The following is a 24,980-nucleotide window of genomic DNA, read 5'->3' on the forward strand; positions in this document are numbered from 1 at the left end:
TCCTTTGTAAGAAAAGGCCAGTGAAAAGCTACAAAGCTTATAAAAATGCACAAGCAAAAATATACCGCACCCAAGCCCCCTATTAATTATTTTAAGCTAAGACAGAGCAAGAGACAAATCCGTTCATAAAATATTATGGAAGAAAGTGAATCTCTTTTACTTCTCCCACATAAAGTCTTAGGACCTTTTTGCCTGAAATTCAGCAGGCTTCAGGAAGGGTTCCCGTGCCTGTAAATTTAATCCACTTTGACCAAGAGGGGGAAATATTATAGCCGTAGTTACATTTCCCATTACACTGAATGGGGAATACAGAGCAGCTCAGAACCCCATTTGAAGCAGAGAACAGAGAGTGATGCTGAAACAACAAAGGGGGGGGGGTGTTAAGCACATATATATATTTGAATAACTCTCAAATCCAGGCATGGGTAGGGTGATAGGGCAGCTGCAAATATTTTCCAGTATGAAATATGGTGTGTTGGGATAATCCATAAAAACCAATACGCTAAATTTCAATGAAATTGTGTTTTAAGAGTTCTATTTTTTTAAAAAAAATATATTTATTAGAGTTTCCAATTTAATACAAAAGAAAAAACAACCAAAAAGAAGAACAAAAACAAATAATACTCAAAAAAAACAAAAGTACAAAAATAGACAATTAAAACAAAACAAAACAAATATAGTTCCCGTTACTTTTTTTCATTACCTCATCTCCCGGACCTCCTCTCCCCCTTTTGTATTCCAATTAAAATTCTTAATTCAGCAAATCCTTATTATGACTTATTATAACTTATTTTAACTTACTACTCCATTTTTACATTACAGCTGGTAACCACTTAATTCCCATCCAACAACTTTCTAACATTCATTAATTTTACAATATTTCTGCAAATAATCTTTGAATTTCCTCCAGTCCTCTTCCACCAACTCTTTCCCCTGGTCTCGGATTCTGCCAGTCATTTCTGCCAGTCCCATAAAGTCAATCATCTTCATCTGCCATTCTTCCAGAGTGGGTAGATCTTGTGTCTTCCAATATTTTGCAATCAATATTCTTGCTGCTGTTGTTGCATACATAAAAAAAGTTCTATCCTTCTTTGGCACCAATTGGCCGGTCATGCCCAGGAGAAAGGCCTCTGGTTTCTTCAAGAAAGAGTACTTAAGTACCTTTTTCAATTCATTATATATCATTTCCCAGAAGGCCTTAATCCTTGGGCACGTCCACCAAAGGTGAAAGAATGTACCTTCAGTCTCTTTGCACTTCCAACATTTATTGTCAGACAAATGATATATTTTTGCCAGCTTGACTGGAGTTATGTACCACCTATAAATCATTTTCATAATATTCTCTCTTAAGGCATTACATGCCATGAATTTCAAACCAGTGGTCCATAACTGTTCCCAGTCAGCAAACATAATGTTGTGTCCAACGTCTTGTGCCCATTTAATCATAGCAGACTTCACAGTTTCATCCTGAGTGTTCCATTTCAACAGCAAGTTATACATCTTAGACAAATTCTTAGTTTTAGGTTCTAACAATTCTGTTTCTAATTCCGATTTTTCCACCTGGAATCCGATTTTTTTATCCATTTTATAAACCTCCATTATCTGGTAATAATGAAGCCAATCTCGTACTTTACTCTTTAGTTTCTCAAAACTCTGCAGTTTCCATTTGTGTCCCTCTTGTTCCAAAATTTCACAGTATTTTGGCCAATTGGACTCCATGTTAAGTCTTTTAAAGGCCTTAGCTTCCATCGGTGACAGCCACCTAGGAGTTTTATTTTCCAATAAGTCTTTATATCTTATCCAAACATTAAACAATGCTTTCCTAACAATATTATTTTTAAACGCTTTATGAACCTTGACCTTGTCATACCATAAATATGCATGCCACCCAAAAGCATTATTAAAACCTTCCAGATCCAAAATGTCTGTGTTCTCAAGAAGCAGCCAGTCTTTCAACCAGCAAAAAGCTGCTGATTCATAATAGAGTTTCAAGTCCGGCAGGGCAAAGCCCCCCCTTTCCTTTACATCAGTTAAGATCTTAAATTTTATTCTGGGCTTTTTGCCCTGCCAGACAAATTTAGAGATATCTTTCTGCCACTTCTTGAAACAGTCCCTCTTGTCTACAATTTGCAATGTTTGGAACAAAAATAACATTCTAGGCAGTACATTCATTTTTATAACTGCAATTCGGCCCAACAAGGAAAGCTTCAAATTTGACCATATTTCTAAATCTCTTTTCACTTCTGACCAACATTTTTCATAGTTATCTTTAAATAGGTTCACGTTCTTCGATGTCATCTTAATCCCCAAATATTTAACTTTCTTAACCACAGTCAAACCAGTCTCATTCTGAAACCTTTCTTTTTCCATTGTTGTTAAATTTTTCTCTAAAACTTTAGTTTTTGACTTGTTCAACTTAAATCCTGCTACCTGACCAAATTCATTAATTAGGTCTAAAACCCTTTTCATACTAGAATCTGGCTCCTGTAACGTTAAAACTAGGTCATCTGCAAATACTCTCAATTTATACTGTTTAGCTCCGACCTGTATCCCTCTAACCAACTGGTCTTTTCTAATCATGTTCAGCAAAACCTCCAAGATGGATATAAAGAGCAGTGGGGAGATTGGGCACCCTTGTCGTGTCCCTTTTTCTATCTTAAATTCCTCCGTAACCACATTATTTACAATTAATTTTGCTTTTTGCTCTGAATAAATTGCGCCTATACCGTTTTCAAACCCTTGTCCTACCCCCTTACCATGTAGATTCTTTTTCATAAAACTCCAAGAAATATTGTCAAAGGCTTTCTCCGCGTCCACAAATATAAGAACTGCTTTCATATTTATGTTTACTTCTAACTTCTCCAAAATATCCATTATGTTCCTCACATTATCAGATAAATGCCTTCCCGGAAGAAAGCCCACCTGATCTCTATGAATCTCATCCACCAGCACTTTTTTCAGTCTTCTAGCCAGAAGTGTTTTAAGAGTTCTACAGTAACAATAATGTGAGAGTGTGCAGACATATTCCTTATAGGTACACTCAGAAGAAAGTCCCATTTTCTTCAATGATACTTTCAAGTAGCTGTGAATAAGACTGGGGTTTAATGTTACTACAAAGTATATAATCAAAGGTAAGTATCATGAAGAATAATATAAATAAGCACCTCTTAACACTTATATTTATTATATTATTACCAACAGGACCTACTGTTCTTAAACCTGTCTAACTGTTATATTTCAAATTTTGTATTATAACTATTGATTCCGCTAAAGGTCTTGTATTCTGTCATATGCCTGTGGAATTATAGCTTTTAATAATACATGTCAAAAACGGACAAAAAAATATAATTTTTTCACAGAAGTTTGGATCCATTGAAATTCATGTCCATAACCCTCCTGCATTCTGTGATGATGCAATTTTTGTGCTTTATATTGACCACAAGAGCTGAATTAATAGGAAACCTATAGTGGTGGCTTTAATGTACTATAACATGCACTCATATCATGAGAGTCTAAGCAGTTCTTTCCCCCTTTAATTATACTTGATCAGTCAAATCCAGGGGAAATGTAATCTATGCCCTTGAAAAACTGTAACTAGATCTTTATAAATATTGCAAAAACAATAATTTTTGCATCAGTATGGCAAACTAGTAGCACAGAGCTTGAAGAATATAAATTGGATGTTCCCTGGAAGAATTGGAAAGGTTAAAATTCATCATTTTAACTGATAGGCTTTCTTAGAGAAATAGCAGGTGTATCGAATACAAAATAGTATTATTTTTGAGATCCCTGCAGTGCGTATTCCCCCCCCAAAAAATAGTATTTTACAAATATTCATGAGTGATGTTTTAAGTACTTTAGCTTTAAAAAGTATTGATTTGAATTCTATTTTCTTCTCTCTCTCTCTCTCTCTCTCTCTCTCTCTCTCTCTCTCTCTCTCTCTCTCGTGTCACCATTACAATTTATGTCCAAGAGATCCAACAAAGATGACTTTAGTCCCTTTGGATTGCTTAAAAACAATCCAAATTCCATCCTATAAATTGCTTGAGAATAAAGGTACTCAAAAAATCAAAAATTCCTTCTAAACTTTGCATTGGTTATGAAGGTTCCTAATATAAATCCTTCCAGCCAATAAACTCATTGTTCAAATTAAGTGGAAGAACAAATAAGGGTTAGATCTGTCTTCAACTCATATATCTCACTTCCTAATTCACATCCCATCTCCAGCTGCAAAATGAAAGCTGAATTTTCCAAGCATTCTGTCAAGTAAAACTTTTTTGTTTTAAGAAAATTGTTGTGGTATATTTATTTGGAGCAGTTGTGCATTTTATGTGGCAGTTGTACTTACTCCAGGTATCAGTATCTCTCACACCAAATGCATAAACTATGTCAACAACAGATGTGTTTTCTTCAACACCTGTGCCCATGTGCCTGAGAGCTTTGATTGGACTAGGGCTCCCAGGTGTGTGCCAAGCAACCAGGTGCTTTGGGGCACCCAGCTGCCACTCTTACTTTATGCTCTTTCTTGGAAAAGCACTAGTGTACCCATGGCAAACACAGCTGTTGTGTGAAGTATGGGGCTGCCCTAACACACCATGCTTCAGAAGGCAAAAGAACACACTGTATTGCAGAGTGAGGAAAACCGCTTTCAACAGGCAGAGAGGAGTCCAACCATTGGCCCATCTAGCACAAGGCAGGAAGTGACTTGCTAGGTTTTCAAAAAGTAGTCTGTTCCAGCCCTACCTGGAGGCAGCAGGTGAGCCATAGCTCAGTAGAGTAGTAGAGCACATGATTTATATGCAGAATATCCCAGGTTTGGTTCTTGGCTTCCCCAGTAGGGCTGGTAAAAACAACAACACAAAAACCTGGAGAACCACTGCCTGTCACAACATGCAGTGCTGAAGTCTGTTTTAGTATAAAGCAGCCTGCTATTATTACTAGGTGCTGGAGATGCCAGGATTTAACCTGGATCTAACCTGCATGCAAGGCATGGGATTTGACCCTGACCTATGGCCCTCCTCACCTGTGCATTACAGCTGAGGGGCTACTCAGAATTGGGAGCAAAATTTCTCTCATTTTAAAAACCATTTCCCATCCATTAATCACAATATAAAATTACATGAAGATTGTTAAATGGAAGAAAACATTTTAGGAAAAGAATTATCAAGGCTTCATGTTTACCTCTCAAGGTAGCCTAGGAGTATTTTGTGTTTGTGAATGCTCTTTCCACCCTTGTACACATCCTCACTCTGCAGTCTTCTGTGCTGCTTTCCTTTCCTAGAATTATCATAGACCCTCACTGGGTACCTGACAGCTGTTCAATGTCATTTCTTTCAGTGAAATACAAGGTGTGACTGGAAGGCAGGGCAAATCACCCCTGTATGTGATAATGGGAACTGCCGGATTTCAGCTAACATATGCGCACATGTCTCAGCATGTGTTGACAGGCCCACGTTCATGCAGTAGCGTTTAGTAGCTGTTGATAGTGTAGTGTGTTGTGGTTGAAAATGAAGCAGAGGATCAATATGAAATTCTGTTTCAAATAGGGTAAATCGGCATCAGAAACCCACAAAATGCTCACAATTGTGTACAGAGATGAAGCTGTAACTCAAAAGACAGTGTGTGAGTGGTTTAAGCGTTTCCATGAAGGGTGGCAAACCATTGAAGATGACCCTTGGTCTGGCAGACCGTCAATGGGCAGAATGGCGGCAAATGTCAACAGAGTTCATGAGTTATTGATGCGGGATTGGTGTTTGTCCGTCCGAATGATGCCAGAAGAATTGCATATTCCGCATGAAATCATTACTAAGGTTACTGAATTGTCCCACCCTCCATATACTCCCAATCTGACCCCACCAGATTTCTTTCTTTTTCCAAACTGAAATCAGCACTGAAAGGGCACAGATTTTCCAACATGTCGCACGTTCAAGCTGCTGTGATGAAAGCAGTACGAAAGAGGACTTCTCCAGAAGTTTCCAACAGTTCTACGAGCCTTGTCAAAGTTGCATTGTATCAGAGGGGGCCTACTTTGAAGGTCTGTAAGGCATGTATATTCAAATATTTCTCACTGTCCGATTTCCGTGACCATTCATCGAACTTTCCGGCCACACCTTGTATTTCTCCTTTTGAATAAATCAATGTAGAACTCCTTTTATTTTATTTATTTTATTTATAAAAATGTAAAAGGAAGCAGTTCCTTTAAAAACAAAATCAGGGAACACATCAATTTCAGACATTTAGTAGGGAACTTCCTACACTGCAGTGAGAGCTCAGGGGAAGGTACTGTCAGGAAACCCCATCCATGGGGGTTTCTCTGTTCAAAAGGTCCAGGCAGTGAATAAGGCTGTAGAATGCTGGACAGACCTTTAACAGAAAGAAAACACACATGTACACCACCAGTGGCTACATCACATTGGTAAAAAGTAAGCTCAATCCCATTTCCTCAGTAATTCCAAAGAAATTCCAAAGTACTGCAAGAAAAACAGAAGACTCTTTCTCAGGGGAAAAAGACTGAAGGACAGGCTTTAACAGAGCACAAGTTTCCATTAGCCAAATAATTATCATCAGAAGAAACAAACAAAAAACCAGCACACAACTCTTCTTATTTTCATTTTTGAGGAGTTGGAGGATATGTATCTGTCTGTTAGGTTGAAGCTAGATTCTATCTTCCCTCCAAGGAAATCAGGAATCTCTCTCATTTTCTCTCCCTCCCGCCACTCTCTCCTGAGAGGGGTACTTTTGTGCCTCTGTATATATCACCCTCACATCCTCCACGAGAAAATGATAACTGCTGCTCTCTCTTGTCCTTTTTCCTCCTCCCCCACTTTCCATTCTGCTGTCAGTTCTGAGAGGGGAGGGGGAGTTCATTGTCCATAGAAGCACCACATTATATGGAATAACTGGAGGAAATGGAAAGGAAGGTTTTGCAGAAGAGTGACTTGCAAAAGCTGCTGCCAGCACCATCCCTGGACCTGAATTTAAAGTTATCACAAGAATGCTGTTAACATTTATCTGCCTCTCTGTGGGCCAACAAATGAAAATCTCTCCCAAAGTTTCCGGCTTTGGCATTTCGTTTTGATTGATGACCTCTATTAATGCTGGTGGTGTTAGTTAGCTTTAAGATGCCCAATTGGTAGACATCTAGTTAAAACGCCAAACGTAACTCATGCCAACATTTTGCCCCCTGAAAGTTTTTATGCAACACTGATTGATAAGATCTTCAGTCATGACAATGAAGTCTTTGTGTGGTTCTCAGCTCCAAGAGCCATCTGCTATGTAGCTTTAAAAGCTCACTGCTCTGATTCTCTAGCACAGCCACCTCGCATTTGAAATAACATTTGTTTTTTAGAAAGGTGGGAACTACATGACAAAAAAGTTTCTATCTCCACTTTAATAATCAACACTTTCTATGATGCATTTTTCTCTTTTGTTGTACTCAGACCTCTTACAAATCAAAATGCATCAAATTAAAACAGTAATTAATGTCAAACGACTAGCCACAAAAGGCCCTATTTAATTAAAAAGTTCTAATCTTTGATTAAACCTTATCACACATCCCTCTGATTGCAAACTGTTGTCTGGAAAGTGAAAGTAATTGGTTACATAATCTATTGTTTCTTTTCTAATTGACACCTGCTATTTGTCTCAACATAAGATGGCAACAGATGCATTGCAAATGTTAAAAGTTAATGGGGAAATTACAGTTCCTTTGAAGTTGGTGGCAAAACTTTCATTAATCTTTATCAAGACAGGACTTTTCATCCTGATTTTCACATCACAGGGTTTTTGTTAATATATTCAAATGATTTGAAGTTGGTTCTGATACTCCCATTATGAGTCCAAATTCAGCACTTGCTGAAAAGCTGGAGTAATCATAAATCACTCAGCTGCTATTGCATGTTTTGCATGGTGTCAGCACTTTGGCCAGAAGCATCTGCTTGTCGGTCAGATAATGTGCACACTCTCGCTGAAATTCTCCCAGGCGCGAGCAAGGCTGTCGCCATTGGGTGTCCCACTCTTGTCTCTCAGCTGATCATCAGAACATTGGAAGGATTGGCTTGCTATGGCCAGCACCACCCCAAGGGCTTGAACTCACAGTATACAAATGATTTCACCATATCCCAGGCCACTTAAAGCCAGATTGAATGTTCAAAAGCCTGTGTGAGTGTCTGAGGGCCCTGCTCTTGCCGCTTACCACCTACCTGGCCCAGGGCGGGGCCTGAAGCCTCATAAGGACTGCTGCGCTCTGCTGCCCAGGAGGACTCTCCTGTGTGAGTGTCTGAGGGCCCTGCTCCTTCCTGCCACTCACCATCTGGTCCAGGGCAGGGCCTGACGGGCCGCACTAGGACAGTTGCTGTTACTGCTGGAGGGGTGCAGAGTGCTTTTAAAATGTTTTTAATTTTTTCTTTTGAATTTTTTGTATGTGGGGTGGGTGAGGGTGGGATGGATGTTTATTGGGCCTGGGAATTTGTTTGATTTTACGTTTTTGTAATTTTTACTGTTTTTTGTTTGTATTGTTTTATTGGTTTTTTTTAAGGTGTTATTTTGTTAAGGGGAGGGGTCAGGGCTGCCGGGGAGTAGGTCCCAGCCAACAAAATGGCTGGGGCATGTTCCACAGGGGGGGATGCACTGGGACAACCGATCTCAGTGATCATGGGTAGGAGGAGGAGTTACGCTAAGACCAGACCATGTCATTACAGAGGGGGCAGGTTTAGTCGTCGTCTGAGGACTATCCCTGCCTCCGGGTCTGGTCCTGACTGGACGGATACTGGAATCAGCAAGGGATACCCACATGACCTGAAGGTGCTGCTGTGCAATGCCAGGTCAATGATGAATAAAACCACTGCCATCCATGACTTGATCATGGATGGAGGACTTGACCTGGCATGTGTAACAGAGACTTGGTTGGATGAAGCAGATGGGCCTGTCCTTGCCGCCGCTTGTCCAACAGGATTCTCTTACGCACAGCAACCCAGGTCATGTGGGCAGGGAGGGGGGGTTGCAGTGATTTTTAGGAAGTCGTTAGTCTGCACCAGGCGTCCTATTGGGAAGACCCAGTTTTCCGAGTGCATGTTCTGGAAGTTGGGCAATAGAGGCAGTACAGGATTCCTTTTGGTGTACCGACCTCCCCGCTGCACCAAGGATTCCCTGCCCGAGCTGCTTCAGGTCGTGGCGGATGTTCTCCTGGAGACACCTAGCTTGGTTCTCCTAGGGGATTTTAACATCCATGCCAACACGAGCTTACAAGGGGCAGCTCGGGACTTCGTGGAAAGCATGGCCTCCATGGGGCTGTCCCTGAATAAGTCTGGCCCAACCCATAGCCACGGACATGCCTTATCCTAAGTAAAAGCAAAACGAAAGAAGTGCCATGGTCAGATCACTTCCTGGTGCAACTGGACTTCTCGGCGACCCATCCCCTCTGCAGGGAGGTGGGACCGATTTGGATGGTCTGCCCCCACCACTTAATGGATCCAAATGGTTTCCAGAGAGTGGTAGGGGATGCTTTATCCCATGTTGGTGGCCTTTCAGCCGATTCCCTGGTGGCCCGCTGGAATGTGGAGTTAACTAGTGCTATTGACTGTTTGGCTCCGAAGCGCCCTCTCCGATTGCATGGAGCCCAGAGAGCCCCGTGGTTTTCCACAGATCTGAGGGCAATGAAACAATTGTTGAGATGGCTAGAGCACCGGTGGTGGATAACTCATTCCGAATCTGACCGGACACAGGTTAGAGCTCAACGTCGAGCCTACCAAGTGGCGATAGTGATGGCGAAGAAGACTTTCTTCACCGCCGCTATTGCATCTGCAGAAAACAGCAGCAGGAGACTTTTTCAGGTGGTTCACAATTTAACGGAACCACCTGCGACATCGGGGCCCAGTACGGGCCACATGATCTCCTGCAATGATTTTGCAAAGTTTTTTGCAGATAAAATCTCTCAGATTCGGGAAGAAGTAGACTCCACCGTGGGAGCAGGGCCAGGGCAGGAGAGTGCTAGAGTCCTGTCTAGTCAAGTTGTGTGGGATCAATTCCAATCTGTTACCTCCGAGGATGTGGACAGGCTGCTTGGATGAGTGAAGCCAACCACCTGTCTCCTGGATCCTTGCCCATCTTGGCTTATAAAAGCTAGCCGGGAAGGACTGGGCGATGGGCTTCGTGGGGTGGTGAATGCTTCCCTCCGTGAGGGAGACTTCCCAGACCCGCTGAAAGAGGCGGTTATTAAACCGCTTCTTAAAAAACCATCTTTATTTTTTTTAATATAATATTTATTAAGAATTTTTTCAATAGTTTATACAAACCAAACCAAATAACATGTACTTTTAAACAAACATATTTTCTTCACTTCCTTGGACTTCCTCACATCTCTCGTTTCTGCGTTCCAAATTTCTCAAGCTTTACTCAGCAAATTGTTCACTTGTATCAACTCTTATATTGAAGTTTCCCAATGTTATATCCCAAATTTCAGATAATTTTACCCAAACCTTATAAACTTAATCTTTCACTTCATATTTATCCAAAATTTGTCTTATCCAATTTTTCCATTTATCTTCATATTCCCTTTAACTAGTTTAATGGAACCATATTATTATTGATCTTACATCCTTTTTAACATTCATACAGTTTACAATACTTTTGGTAATAGTCCTTAATTTTTTTCCAGTCCTCCTCCACGGCCTCTTCTCCCAGGTCTCGGATTCTGCCGGTCATTTCTGCCAGTTCCATATAGTCTATCAGTTGCATCTGCCATTCTTCCAATGTGGGCAAATCTTGAGTTTTCCATTAAAAAACCATCTTTAGATGCCGCCACGATGGCCAAATATCACCCAGTCTCAAATCTTCCATTCTTGGGCAAGGTGATTGAGCAAGTGGTTGCTGAACAACTCCAGGCACGCCTGGAAGAAGCGGACCATTTGGATCCCTTCCAGTCAGGATTCAGGCCTCATCATGGGACTGAAACTGCCTTGGTCGCACTGGTTGATGATCTCTGGCGGGCTAGGGACAAAGGTGAGAGCTGTTTCCTAGTTCTGCCGGATCTCTCAGTGGCGTTTGATACCATCGACCATAACATCCTTCTGGACCGTCTTGAGGGGCTGGGAGCTGGGGGCACTGTCATACAGTGATTCCGCTCCTTCCTCCTGGGCCTTGTTCAGAAAGTGGTGGGGGGGATGAGTGTTCAGACCCCTGGGCTCTCACTTGTGGGGTGCCTCAGGGTTCTGTCCTCTCCCCCATGCTTTTCAACATTTACATGCAGCCACTGGGAGAGATCATCAGGGGGGTTGGGCTGGGTGTTCATCAGTATGCAGATGATACCCAGCTCTACCTCTCTTTTAAATCAGAACCAGTGAAGGTGGTGAAGGTCCTGTGTGAGTGACTGGAGGCGGTTGGAGGATGGATGGCGGCTAACAGATTGAGGTTGAATCCTGACAAGACAGAAGTACTGTTTTGGGGGGAAAGGAAGCGGGCAGGTGTGGAGGATTCCCTGGTCCTGAATGGGGTAACTGTGCCACTGAAGGACCAGGTGTGCAGCCTGGGAGTCATTTTGGACTCACAGCTGTCCATGGAGGCACAGGTCAAATCTGTATCCAGGGCAGCTATTTACCAGCCCCATCTGGTACGTAGGCTGAGACCCTATCTGCCTGCGGACTGTCTCGCCAGATGCTCTGGTTATCTCCCGCTTGGACTACTGCAATGCGCTCTACGTGGGGCTACCTTTGAAGGTGACCCGGAAACTGCAATTAATCCAGAATGCGGCAGCTAGACTGGTGACTGGGAGCGGCCACCGAGACCATATAACACCAGTCTTGAAAGACCTACATTGGCTCCCAGTACGTTTCCGAGCACAATTCAAAGTGTTGGTGCTGACCTTTAAAGCCCTAAACGGCCTCGGTCCAGTATACCTGAAGGAGCGTCTCCTCCCCCATCGTTCTGCCCAGACACTGAGGTCCAGCTCCGAGGGCCTTCTGGCGGTTCCCTCACTGCGAGAGGCCATGTTACAGGGAACCAGAGGGCCTTCTCGGTAGTGGTGCCCGCCCTGTGGAATGCCCTCCCATCAGATGTCAAAGCGATAAACAACTACCTGACATTCAGAAGACATCTGAAGGCAGCCCTGTTCAGGGAAGTTTTTAATATGTGACATTTTAGTGTATTTTTCATCTTTGTTGGAAGCTGCCCAGAGTGGCTGGGGAAACCCAGCCAGATGGGCGGGGTACAAATAAATTATTATTATTATTATTATTATTATTATTATTATTATTATTATTATTACACCACTGGACTGGGTTTGATGAGTCTCCATATCAGATGGAAAATATAAAGGTCACCAGGCTTTTTTAAATAAACTCCCTAAAGCAGAGTGCACTTAAAACCTCCTCTAAGGTGGGTTAAAATAAGAGGAGTCTTGCAGCATGTTAAAGACCAGCTCTCTTCTTATAACATAAGCTTTCATGGAGAAGAGTCCAGGAAATTGTAGCCCAAATTGCAGGTAGACAGAAACAAGGTTTGGGGGTGGGGGTGAGATGTGAAGGTTGGACTGTAAACAGTTCAAGATAGACATGCACAAAACACAGAGAGTGACAATCACATTACAGCTGAATGGTGAGCATTCAGAAAGCAATGTTGCTGCTCAGTTAATTAGTAATCACATTAGCACATGTGAGATAAAAAACAACAACCCCTCATTCTGTGTATTCAAGCCACAGGAGATGAAATTGAACTTTTCCATCACTGGTAATTCAGAGTTTACTCCTTCTGCAGATGGGGGTGGGGTTAGACAGGTGATGAATAATGGCTTTCCCAAGGCCAACTAGCAAGTTCATGACGCAACAAGATTTGAACCAGGGACTTTTTGACTCACATGCCTAGCCCTGCAGAGGCATGTGGAAGCAGAAGCTGGAGATCCCGCCTGGGCTCTTCTTCTCTGGGGTGACTCTTGGTCATCCTTGCACAGGACTCTGCTTTGGAGCTCACCCGACAGCTCAGCTGTGACGCCTCCTTGCCAAGCTGTCGGATGGCACCAGTGAGTCAGCAGCACTCACAGCGTGGAATGGTCTAAATATTTTGATTGAAAGCCTCTATTCAGAGAGGCAATCCACAACCCACCAGAACAGCCCACAGTTTCTTTCTTTTTTCTCCCACAACATATGTCTGAGCCAAATTAGAGCAATATTTCAGAGTGGCAGCAAAATATATTTACATATTTAATTTTAAATAATTTACGTTGCCTTTTGCTAACACAGGCTTTATGCAGGCTGATGTGTTAAGCCTCCCATGATTTACTGACTGCAGACTTTATCAGTATTGCATCTTCTTCCTATGCAAAAGGGAGAGAAGTGCCCTCAGACATTCTCAAGGCAGGGAATCAATAACCAAAAGAAGCAGAATGAAGGTGGACCAAGGAGTCACTCCCAATGCTCTAAGCAGAGGCTGGCTGGCTATCTGTCATGGATGCATTGCAGAAGGTTGGACTAGATGACCACCGGATCCCTTCCAACTTATGACAGTAGACATATGCAGAAAGATTCATTCTTATGGAAATTGGTATGATTGGATGACTCTCTCCATTGTGAATGCATGTTTAATTTCCCACCAGCATCCTCATCCATGCAAATTAATCTGCACCACAGAATTAAACTGATTTAATAGTAATTCCTTTGTGAAGTTCTACGCAAGAGGCTAGAAGCGTCTAACAGAATTCTCACCACCTTCAACATCTAACAATAACAAATAATCATAAGAATCACTTCTAAAATGCTTAGATTTTCAAAGTGCAGTACAGGTACAGACTGACCCTGCCCAAGGCTCGCAATCTAATAGACATTATGCAAAATGAAAAGGAATGGGGAGGGAAGAGGAGGAGGAAAGCCATGAAAAATAAGCTTCCATCCTTAGTAGTGGAGCCATAGAATCTTAGAGTTGGAAAGGACCCCAAGAGGCATCTAGTCCAACGCCTGCAATGCAGGAATCTCAGCTAAAGCATCCATGACAGATGACCATCCAAGCTCTGCTTAAAAATCTCCAAGGAAAGAAAGTCCATAACCAAGGGAGACCATTCCACTGTCAAACAGCTCTTACTGTCAGAAAGTTCTTCCTGATGTTGAGTCGAAATCTCCTTTTAACTTGAAGCCATTGGTTCAAGTCCTACCCTCCAGAGCAGGAGACATCAAGTTTGTTCCCTCCTCCATGTGACAGCCCTTAAGATATTTGAAGATGGTTATTATATCTCTTCTCAGTCTCCTCTGTTCCAGGCTAAACATACCAGTTCCTTCAACTATTCCTCATCAGGCTTGGTTTCCAGACCCTTGATCATCTTGGTCTCCCTCCTCTGCACACCTTCCAGCTTGTCAACACCCTTCTTAAATTGTGGTGCCCAGAACTAGACATAGCATTCCAGATGTGGTCTGACCAAGGCAGAATAGAGTGGGATTATATCTTCCTACAGGATTAAGAAATTAAAGGGAAAGTGGAACTTACTTACTTACTTATTTAATTTTTATCCCACTCTTCCTCTATGAAGGTCCAGGTTTAATGTACTGGTTTATCCCATGTTTTCTTCACAAGAATTCTGTGAGGTGGGTTAGGCAGCGAGATAACTACTTGCCCAGCTCAGCCAACAAGATTCACAGCTGAGAATAAATGTTAACTCAAGTCTCCCCAGGACAGTTTTAACATTGTAAGTAATTACTATTCTAGGATAAGTAAGCTATTCCAGAAACACAAGACTCATTCATATGAATGCACTTATTCATATGAATGCTATACTCTCCAAATTCCCAGGAAAATCTGATGGGCAATATCTCTCAGGGTAACCCTAGCTAAACAGATACATTTTTGTGGAAAACAGAGGATTGTTGCTTTGGAAATCTCATTTTTATGGTCGTACACTCACCATTGAGGGAATATTGGGTCACACTTTTGTTTTCCAGTTCTAAGTGTCATATTGTAAATAGTATGTTGCCAACAAACAAGTCCATCCCACTCCCATTTAACCAAAAAGGGTTTTTTGTCACCGCCCTCTCCTGATGAGAAATAAGACCTTAATTAGAGTGTACCAGAGCTTGCAGCCAATTGACTTGAGCTGAGATGGATGTTCGCGGTGCACAGTTTCAAACACACAATCACTTCCACAGCTTCCAGATTTGCAAGGTAACTGGTGCTGCATCCTATCTGATAACCCTTCCTTTCCCCCAACATAAAATGTCAATTTTAGAGGATTTTAAAAAGGCTTTCAAAGCTTTAAGTAAAATAATCTGAGAATAGATAATAGAGATTGGATAATACTATATACAAATACGTATTCTATAGATACTATAGAAACTCCATGTTGGCTCCAGACTTTAGAGGACTCTTGGGCAAGAGGTTTTCAGTGGGGCTCCTCCCCTGCTGAGTGGGCCTGCTTTCTTGCCCCTGTCACTGCTGCTCACACCAGTGTTTTCTTCCTCAAGGCCCAATGGAAGCTGCTCCTTCTTCCTGCTTGGAGAAGCTGGCAAACAGACAGAAGCAGCAAGGTGGAAGATTAAGGCTGGAAGGTGGTTCTGTTGGTCAGCAGGGGGTCTTGGGAATGCCCCCACAAAGCTGAATCCTGACCCCTGTGATGCTGAAATTCATTGCACTAATGTAGGTTTTGTACTAGGCATATTTGTTTACATTGATAAACTAAAGTACTTTAAGCCATTGACTCCCACACCACCACAAACAGTTGGACAGTCAGCCTGTATCTGAAAATTAGCATTATCCAACCACTAACTTCACGTGAATCAGAATTTCACTGTAATATTTTTGGTGGGCCCAATGCATTTCAAGGAGTGCTTTGTTTTTTATTTTTAAAATCGTCTGAGGAGGCTTTGCTTTGGGTCAAACCTGCTAGGGAAGATGGATCAACAGGGAGTCCGGGGAAGGCATTTCCAAACTGCAGTGTAACGCCCCAGGAATTTTCTCCATGGAGAGGCCTGCACGGCCACATTTTTTAAACCACATTTTCAGCATCCCATGCTGGGTCTCATATAAATGGGAGATGGTGGGGTGGGTAGGGTGGTAGTACTCAGCTGACCTGCTGCTTAACAAGTTACAGTCACAAGAACAGGACATGCCTTTACATGTAGAGAAATAAACTGGCTCCGATTCAGCAGTAGTCAGGAGCAACTAGTTAAATACAAATGGTGGCGCTAGATGTGGGGATGCACCTCAAAAGTTGTATCCAGCCATTCAGTAAAAGTAGGATAGGCATTTTGATGGCTGGAGAACTCCTTCATACCTGTGCTTGACCCAAATCAAGATGTGTGCCGGTCTCTCTTCCTTGATCACAGTAATTGCTTCAAAGAAAATGCTCACAGATGGCCCTTGCATATTAACAAAGTACATTTTTATATGGCTCAACACAAGGGGTGGTTTAATTCATATTAACAAAGTACATTTTTATATGGCTCAACACAAGGGGTGGTTTAATTCAAACAAATGCATGCCATTAGGTATTTGCAGGCTCAGGAAACCTGCCATTTTCAATCTGAATTGAGAACATTTCATTCTTACAAGGCAAAGGTCAGAAGAGGTCATTGTCCCTTAAAGAATATAACAGTAGGTAAGTTTTTAAAAGATGCATATTCAACAGATTTCTGAGTAATTAAGTTTTGCATTAAGAGTTCAATAACCTCTGCATCAATTTGATGACCCGAGGTACTTCCAACAGTCAAGACAGCAAATGCTATATTTCAGAGGAATTCACATCAGTATTGTGGCCTGCATCAATCAATATGGTTTTCACTTTACAGCCAAATTAACTAACCTTCTGGGCTAGCACTTTACATTAAGTTTCCCAAATATGCATTTAATTAAGGTTGAATGTGACCATTTCTAGATGTTGGCTATTGACTACTCCTCAATAAAGAGTGAAATGGAAAAGCACAACCCTTAAGAGGCAACATTTAAGCCTCAATAAATGTGCTGTAGAAGTTTTCTATATTTTATTCATGTACAATAACAGTCTGATCAAATCCATATGACAACTCAATGGGAAGTTTAATTTAAAATGCAAGTCTTCTTCCAAACAATTCTGCCTGCTATTTTACAGCACAATGGACTCACCAATGAGGAAACACATAAATGATGTGGGCAATTATCCTAAGTTACCCATTTGGAAAACTTAAAACTGTTGTACATATTAAATTAAAACAAATTGTGCAGTATGGGTACAACTTACTCATTTTCTCTGCAAATGCAAATCTTAATTTGAATATAATTTTTGGATATTAAGCTCTGATCTTTTAACTAAGACCACTCAGTCTAGGGCATTCCCATTAAGGACAACTAGGCAATCTATTGCTGGAAGATAGCGTTGTTGCAATTGCCCTGTTTTCCTATGGCAAAGTGTCAACAATGTTTCTTTCTTTCTTTCTTTCTTTCTTTCTTTCTTTCTTTCTTTCTTTCTTTCTTTCTTTCTTTCTTTCTTTCTTTCTTTCTTTCTTTCTCCCTCCCATATTCTTGGGCCTGAGAACTTTGCCAGGAGTCCTTAGCCCATGTGCATGGCTGTTTAAAGGCATGTTGGCTGCCGAAGGAGTTTGCATAGGAATCCCTTCCCTGGATGAAGGGGACAGGCTTCCTCTTAAGGCCGGGGGGGGGGGGCGTTCCATGCAAACCCCTTCCTGAATCTGGAAGGATTTGCATGGAATTCTGCCTAACTGAACAGGATTCAAGCCCTACTCATCAGCTGATGGGAGAGTGTTAAATCCTGGCCCTTGGTTGTGTGCTCCGAACATCTGTGTGAGGCCAATGCAGGATTTAACCCAGTCATCCCTCTCAAGTGATGTCAGCTGATTGTCAAATGGGCGTGGTTTGGGGAAACTGCCTCCCCACAGAGCACATTTGTGACAACAGTTGCTGCTGCCATAATGTCTAGTTAGGTTATTGTTTTTGTTTGTTACTACATTATGTATTTTTGCGTTTTTATATTGTAAACTGCCCTGTGATCCTCCAATGAAAGGCAGCATAGAAATTGATTGAATAAATATAAGAAATAACATGAGGATAGGATCTGATTTTAATATCAAAAGGGGCACATGGGTTTGGGGAGCTCATCTCTTCATGGTCAGCTCCCTGAGCCCCTTTGTTTCTCTGCCTTTACTGCCAGGTCGATTGGGAGAAAAAAATTATTTGGCTGTGGTTAGGAGGGAGGTTCAGCTTCTTCACCTGTGTGCCCATTTTGATCTTAAAAGCAGCCCTCACCCCATGGGCGTAGATCCACAAATATTATTGAAAAGCATTGAAAGTACTCAATTAACTGAGGTTCTGCCCCCCCCAGCAGAAGCTTGCCCATCCCATCCCCTGTAATGTATTTTTAAAATTTTAAATTATTATTTATACCGCAGCCACTCTGGGCGGCTCCCAAAAGAATATTAAAAGCACAATAACTGTCCTCTTGCCAGGTATTTTTACCTTTGATTTCCCCAAAAAGCTAAACAACTTTGGCTGCCCCCTCCAGCAAAAATCCTGGCTATGCCCATGTCCCCACCCCTTTCTTTATTATTGGCTTTACGCCTGAATGTGGGGGGAGATGTGATTTAGCAGTCGTGGTTGGTGCCTTCGCATCTAGTTTAGCCTGAAGGTGTTTCAGTGTGCTGGGGAGTCAGAATGGACAGCAGCTTCTTGTTGAGCGTATGCTCAGCACGTCTGAACTGCTTTGCAGGGCTTCCCTGGCATAAGTGAGGGGTGAACTCATCGTGTAACAACATTAGCTATTGCCATAGAATCAAACTGTATTAATTGAAGTGTACTAACTGTGATGACACAACTGTTCAGTCGAGCTCATGTTTAATGAAATTTTAAACATCTAGAGAGATTGGTCAAGAAACCTTCTGTTTGTTTATTTGTAAGAACAAAGACATTATCAGTACTTAGCAAACAGCAGGAGAGACAAACGAGATAATGAAGAGTGCCGATTATGTTAGCAAAAACTAATAAAAAATGCAAAAACTGCCATAACGAAACTGGGCTTGAAAATATGTTTCAAAAATCTGTTGGTGAACTAAAGCATCAACTTGTGTAACTGGGTGTTCATGCTCAGAAGTCCTTAGTATGTTCCAGGGCCCCGTACGCCTCAGCGAAATGCCCCCTGCAATGCAGCTTCCCACCCAACAGCTGTTGAGCAGGGTAGTGTGGCAGCGGTGAGAGCTCCCATGCATCATTTTGGAGCCTTTTCTTTATTGACTTTTGGCTCACTGACATCCTCTTCAGGCTCTGGGGAGGGTCTCCTCATGAGCCACAAGGACTTTCCAGCTCTCTCCTGCCATTTCAGGTTTGAATTGATTGATTGATGGATTGATTGGAATTGTTTATTTATTTTCCAGTGCCGCACGTATACACGGTTGAGCACAAGCTGAATGTGTGTGGGGGACGCCTGTACTCTAAAACTTAGGTGAGTCAATGAGTCAAACACACCTGCCTCTCTGATGTGGCAAGCATGCTTGTGGCTGTCTCTTTCAACTTTTGAGGTGTACACATAAAAGACCTTTGATGCACACCTACAAATGTAAATGTAAAGTGTCCTTTGGCCCTTGACTAGTGGGCAAGAATGTTTCTGGTATTTTCTGAGTTTCTAGATTTCTTGTTGCCACTCGTTTTGCAAATCAGTTGCATACTGACAAATTCAGGGTGATCAGCTGAAGTGAATTGGGCACTCTTGCCCAACAAACCCAATGCCAAAACAAAGGAAAAATTGCAGTGTCAATTTTGGGTAACATAGCATCATATAAACTGCAAATAAACCAGAATGAATGCTGAATGAGCACCTGGAAATGACTCCCGTACCTATAAAAGATCATTCTGTTTGCAGTAGCTTGCCCTTTTCTGAGACCTGAGACCAGCATAATTTGTGTATTGAGATGCTTGTGAAGAACGTCCAGCAGGCTTTTAGACTGAATTCTGATTTTAGAGTTTTAACTGATTTTTAGTTTCATTATATTACATCTCCTGCACACTGCTTAAAGATGACTGTGATTGAGCAGTATATGAATTGTCAAACTAAATTAAAAAATAAATAAACTGTAGCACTGTGGGAGGGTCTCATGGGGGACTCTGTGGCTACTTCTGCTGTGAGTAGGGGGAGAAATTTGCTCAGTTTGCGTTTTGAACTGACCCGTTTCTCTGGCCCAGAACTTATACATGAACTGAAACACAGCAATCAACTGGATTACACACTTCTCTGAGTTTTGCAACACTGTTTCAGTTTTTTAAAAATGTGCACAACATGACTTTTATGGAAGAAATGCATTTTAAACAATGTGCATTTTAGGGGAAGATTGTGTACAAAGTGTATATAATACGTGAACAAAGTTTTAAATACTGTATGTATAAGTGTGTGTATATCTGCAAATAGGAAGAAAGAAACCTAAAGCTGAGTGCATGTGAAACTGACATGACATCTGTCCATCCCTAGCTGTGATTACTCATTTCTAACATCAAAAGTGCTCATGTGGACAGGCAGCGTGTATAGGCAGATAAATGCACACTTTAAAGCTGAGTCACAAATGCAGGTGGGATGGTAATGTCCTCTCATTTTCCCATGGAGCAGCACATCTGCCTTTCTTGGCCCTCTCCCTCCCCTCTGCTCCTAGTGCCAAGTGTGGTGCTGCTTCTAACCTTGCACTTGTGTTCCACAGGGAACAATGGTGCACCTCCTTGGAAGGAAATGGCAGGTGCCCTCGTGATTCCAGTCTGGCGCACGGAGAGGATGTGGTGGGAGGGGAATGGTTGCACTTCCTGTTTGTGGGGTTCCAATGACAAAGAGAGTAATTAAAAACACCAGGTTAAAATGAAGCACTTTTATTCCAACAGGAGATACTTCTGCATTTGCTTGATTTTCCCATTGATCTCTGTGTGGCTTTGGGGATAAAGTCCTCCGCATGCTTCCTTAGAGCATATGTGTCATGCACTGGCTGCATGCAGAGCAGGGATGGGAAGCCCCAGCTGGGGACTTTGGTGCTGTTCTCTCCTCCTGGTGGATAGTGTGCTAAGCCTCAAGTTTTGAATCCAGCCAATTCTTTTGTTATCCACCCCACACATGTAAGTCACAGGGATTTAATTCCCCCACGAGTGTGCCCAACTTCAGGGTAAACGTATCTTAGTATCATGCTGCATTGTGCATACGCTTGGCTGAATCGTGTCCTTTTCTAGTAGGCATGTCAGGCACCACAAAGTCTGGGTCAGCTAGAAGATTAATCATAGAAATATGCGGCCACAAATGGCAGGGACTATATCTGCAAATATGTCAAAACTTTCCCCCAAGCTTTAAGCTTGCAACAGGATTGCCTTGCTGCTAATTGGTATGTTTTCCCCAGAAGAGTGAAAATTCTAACCTTTTACTTGACAGATATGTGGGTAAAATGCCACATAACAATTTGAAAGCTTATCTACAGTATGCTCTTTACCATTTTTTGTTTACGCTCGAAACTCACACAACAATATACAAATACTGAGGAGGCAAAAAAGCACAAGCAAAAGTGTAACCTAAAAGGTTGTTTCAACAAATGCTTAAAGAGCCACTGGCAGCTGGTTTTCAGTGATGTTAAAACAAAACTGCTTTTCCTTTTTCCAAAAAACGATAGCAAAATGGCAATATTTTTGTCAGTATGAGATCCCCCCATCGATTATTCCCTGATAAGCAAAGGTTCCCAGTTGCATGGAGGTTTCTAAGCGGGTACAACTGAACACATGCAGAAGCCTCCTTCAGATCTTCATGCTCACACCTTTAACCTTCATGTGTTCAGGGAAAAGCTTGTGTGTTCAATTCAAGCCTTTGTGTAAGCTTGCTTGCTACCAGCGCTTTCTCCACATGGAGATCACTTGATGATCTAGTGAAGGATAAGATTCATCAGACGTTTTTAGTGTCCACCTCAACCACATTAATATACCATTCCCCTCATGTGTTTATATATGTGGCACCACTATGTAAAAAGCATGAAACATAAAGGGTTATTTAAAAACATGACTCAATAATTTCAGCAAACCAGTAGCACCTTTATTTACTGATGAAAAGTCATAGGATAACGGCCACAACTTCTTTAGCACAACAAACATGTTTGTGTGCATGTATGTTGACGCAATTTGCATGGAATTCTGGGGAACGACATCAGTTGATCCAGAGCAAGCAAACAAAAGAGGTGGGGAAATTCTACAAAACCAATATTTACTAGGGAATTGTGGGTGACTTCCAGTGATGTCTGCTTGCTTATGGACAAACACTTGAAAAATAAGACTTCTGGTTTCTCATTTTTCCCCTACATGTGCCTTCCATGTGCTCTCCAAATCAGTTCTGGATGGTTCCTCAAACCTCCAAAACTGATACAGAGGTAGAAGAGGAAGTAGAAGCCTCACTGTGTGACCCCACTGCGTGAGCTCACTCCCATTATATTGGATCTCACCTCAAATTCCCAATGATTTCATTGTACTGTAATTGTAAGGATGAGGTCCATCAAGATTGTAATTTGAAAATTACAAAAAAGAAAATATGAATTCATTGTTGAAAACTGTTTATATAGATAATAAAACTATTGCAATTCACCAAATAACTAACATACCCCATTGCCTCCTCAAAAGGACTGATTTGTCAAACTTCCATAAACCTTATGAAAAACATTGGGCAGTGGCTGTTTTTGGTAGTGGTCTTGTTCTTTGTTTAAATGGAACTCCATTTAAACTATGTGCTTTTTGCAATAATTAAGATGCTCATCCCATGTGGATCATGTCTCTATTCCACTACTTTGTAGTGGAAGATTCTGTGGTGGTAACAGATGTTTTTTCTTTTGTCGGAGGGGGAGTTAAGGGGAAAAAAGGCACGTAGAACAACATGACATCTCAGTTATAAAACCTGCTAGAATTCCTAAATAAATTATAGGGTGTAGCATGATAGACATTAGAAACAACACAGCATTTTGGTTCATTAAAGACCAACATAGCACATTTGTACTGTAATGAGTTTTGCGGACTTCAGTCCCCTTGTCAGATGCATGACATGTTATCCTGGGGGAGGAGGAGTGGCTGCTGTAAACAGCAACGTCAGAGAGATATCAAATGCAGAAAAGCAGTTGTTGATAACACAGACATCCTAACATTGGCAATGCCATTAGCACATACTGGGTTGCTCCTTCTCGGTACCATTCTAACCTCTAGAAATAAAAGACCATCTAACTTAAAAAAAAGAAGAAGCTGAAACCACTCTGTGGTGCGAATGAGCGTGCACCACCCGCCCGTTTCAGTAGTCTTTGGGGCGCCACCCGCTGCGCCGGGTCCAGGGCATCCTTTGCTCCTTGCCAGCGAACATGCCCCCAAGGCCGTGCTACTGGCTCTGCGCACTAGAGGGAGGCACAGCCTCATCGCAAGGCGGCTCCCCCCCCCCCCCCCGCTTCCTATGGAGAAGAGAAAGCACGGCCCAATTTTGCAAGGTGCATTGCAACCAGGGCAAGCGGCAGCGCAGATGGAGCACCCGCCCGCGGCTCGCAGTTTTATCTGACTAGACGTTGTTGTTGTTGTGAATTTGCAAAGTTGCGTGACTGGCTGAGCGAGTGAAAGAGGCGTGGGCGCTGCAGCAGGAGGCATTCCCCACCGCGCAGCCCAGGATCTTTTTATGATCCTGGGAGATCCTTTCTCAGCCAATCGCATCCTGAGTTTCAGTCTTCTCCGGTGCTGCTCAGTGCGATGCTACTTAAGCCGCAGCGAATGGATGCATGCAGGACGTGATGCGCTTTTGTGGGTTTTGTTCCCTTTTCTCTCCCCCCGCCCCACTCCCCCTTTCTTTTTGCACAGTTCTGTATCGGCTTGATAATGGCGAGCAGAGGCAGCAGCAGCAGCGCCGTTCTGCACGGCTTGCTGTCCCTTTGCAGGCTGCCGAGGGGGCTTGGGGGGGAGGCGTCTCGAGGAGGACAGGAACCGGAATGCAAATCCTCCCAAGACGCGTCTCAGAGTGAGATTTATGAACAACGTCGCTCGAGAAGAGTCCCAGCAGTTTTCCTGGGAGAAATCTGCCAAGCCCCAGAAAAGAAGAAAAAAGGAAAGAAAGAAACCCGGCCCTTTAGATAATTTCCAGGGGCTTTTGTAATTGCCCTGACAATCTGATATTCTCTCCCTCCCTCCCTCCCATCCTTAAGTGATTCATGTCAGTCTCTCACGCGGGAGTCATTCACAATTTATAAATGGCAACCTGACTTTAGTATTTATGAATCGAGATCAATGCTTTAAGCAATCAAAAACGTTCACCTTTCCCCAAATGCCTCCTGGAGGGGGCGAGGGCGAGTCTGCGCGCGTTATTTCCCTGCAAGTTTGCTGTTCACGACTAACACCTCCAACCACAGCGGAGGGAGGCCCAGAAGGCGCCTTCTCTTCCTGGGGGGAGTCCCAGCCCTCCTCTGCTGCCGGGTTTGCTTCTCTCGAGATCGCGCAGGAAGCAAAGCGAGCGAGGCGTTCTCCTTTCTGCCCGGGACCTTTTTCCATTCTCTTAGTCCTGGTGGAGGACAGGGTGCACCTGGGGAAATCCCCTTCCTGGGTACGATAAGGCACGGTGGTGTGCGGATTCCCCCTCCCGCTACTGAAGACTTGCGTGGCAAAGAGGAATGGGGGGGGGAGAGAATGGACATCCCAAGTGTAAGGGGCTTAAGGCCTTCTTTCCATGCCAGGGCAGGAATAATGAAGAGCGCGCCCTTGGCCAGGCGCACAATGCTTTCCTTCCCCAGCCAGTCCTGACGTGTCTTGAACGGAGATTTCCAGAGCAAGCGACGAGTTGGGAGCAACAGCGCGGCCTTGGCCCCCGCTGCGTTTACACCTCTACTAGGACTGGGAGAGCCGGGAGGAACACGGCGCCTAGTGAACTCTCGGCTGTTATTTCTGGTCCTCATTGAGAAGGAAGGGCAGCTGTAGACCAGGGTGCCGAAGACCGGTCTACAGGATCTCAGCTCCGCTCCCCTCCCTTCTCAACGAGGACCAGAAACTTTTGTTTCAATTACAGTGCC

The sequence above is a fragment of the Podarcis melisellensis genome, assembly GCF_964234715.1.
Source record: "Podarcis melisellensis genome assembly, chromosome: 4".
Lineage (NCBI taxonomy): Eukaryota > Metazoa > Chordata > Lepidosauria > Squamata > Lacertidae > Podarcis > Podarcis melisellensis.